This window comes from Meriones unguiculatus, chromosome 20, assembly GCF_030254825.1.
Source record: "Meriones unguiculatus strain TT.TT164.6M chromosome 20, Bangor_MerUng_6.1, whole genome shotgun sequence".
NCBI lineage: Eukaryota > Metazoa > Chordata > Mammalia > Rodentia > Muridae > Meriones > Meriones unguiculatus.
This window is the reverse complement of record NC_083367.1, coordinates 56,802,522-56,804,271: the sequence shown is the minus strand read 5'-3', so window position 1 is coordinate 56,804,271 and position 1,750 is coordinate 56,802,522.

Sequence of the window (1,750 nt, the reverse complement as noted above, 5' to 3'; positions counted from 1 at the left end):
TGAGCTGAAGCCCCTCCTACAAGTCCACCCAAAGCTTTCCAGACAGGGGCCCGGGGAGGAGTCAGACAAGAGGGGCAGGCAGAGACTCACTTTTCCTGTCTTCTCTCAGGAAATAAAATGCTATAAATAAAACCAGCAAGATTGGCTGGGACTCCCTATTTTGCTGAGGAGAAACAAAAATGCCAATTCTATGCTTTAAATGTGTTTCAAATTAGCCAGTGTGATACTGGGCTTTTCTAAACTAAGTGAGTAGTTTAGACTCACAAAAAGACAGTGGACAGACAGTAAGTTCATTGCTGTGCTGGAGAAGTTATTATATTTAAAGAATTGATTTTGTCATATGCAAAAAAATAATTTACCATAAAAGAGAGCCCCCCCCCATTTTATCTCCAACCCAAGGATATAGCCCCACTTCTAGGGAGAACTGATTTTTAGTTTAAGCTCACTTCATCTGTTTTAGACAAGACCCTGCAACTCTCTCCTACTAAGTCTCCCTGAGAGAGCCTAGTCCTCACCCAGGTCTTGTGGGAGCAGCTTTCCCAAGAGTGGAAATCCTGAAGTCAGGAGCAGCCCCTCACAGCTAATAAGACAGGGTTGGGGCCGGAGAGGGACTCAGTAAAAATAGGGACAGGAACTGATGTCCCTGATATACCCTGAAATTCATACACCCAAGCCAGAGGGACCAGCCATCAGTACAGGAAAGGTAAGGCCAGAGCCTGGGTAGATGACAGCTGGATGAGATGGGAGTCTTCAGCCAAGGAAGGCAGTTAACACGCAGGGGTGGTGATGCGCCAGAGCCCAGAGGACACAGGAGACTTGTGGCATCTCCCACAATCCTTGCTTGGGCTTCATTCTTTGCAGATGACACTCAAAGTTTTATAAGTCAAGACCTACTTAAAGGGCAGGAAAGAGAAATTAAATGGAGAACGTGCTCAGCCACTCTCTGGTCTGGGTGCGAGACTTGACTAAAGTGTCCTGGCACTCACTGTGCTGGCTCCTCAGTTTGGGACCAAAGCGGGCTGAGAAGCAGCAGATGCCACCAGAGGAGAAACCCTGCTGATTTCCAATCCCTGCACCTTTGTTGGAATGAAAGAAGCAGTGTAGAACAGGGAGATGAGGGAGGAGAGGCTGCAATTGGAAAAGCCATTTGTTTTTCCTCATAAGAAATATCACTCCTTAAGAAACCTCAAGATTCAGCTATACCACTCCTAGGCATATATCCAAAAGATGCTCATGTATACAACAAGGACATTTGCTCAACCATGTTTGGAGCAGCTTTATTCATAATAACCAGAATCTGGAAACAACCCAGATGTCCCTCAACAAAGGAATGGATACAGAAATTGTGGTACCTTTACACAATGGAATACTACTTAGCAATTAAAAACAAGGAAATCATGAAATTTGCAGGCAAATGATGGGAACTAGAAAAGATCATCCTGAATGAGGTATCCCTGAAGCAAAAGACACACATGGTATATACTCACTTTAAAGTGGATATTAGACATACAATATCGGATAAACATACTAAAATCTGTACACCTAAAGAAGCTAAGCATTAAGAGGACCCTGAGTAAGATGTTCAATCCTTATGCAGAAAGGCAAATGGGATAGACATTGGAAGGGGGAGAAAAAAGGAAACAGGACAGAAGCCTACCACAGAGGGTCTCTGAAAGACTCTACCCAGTAGGGTATTGAAACAGATGCTGAAACTCATAGCCAAACTTTGGGCAGAGTGCAGGAAATCTTA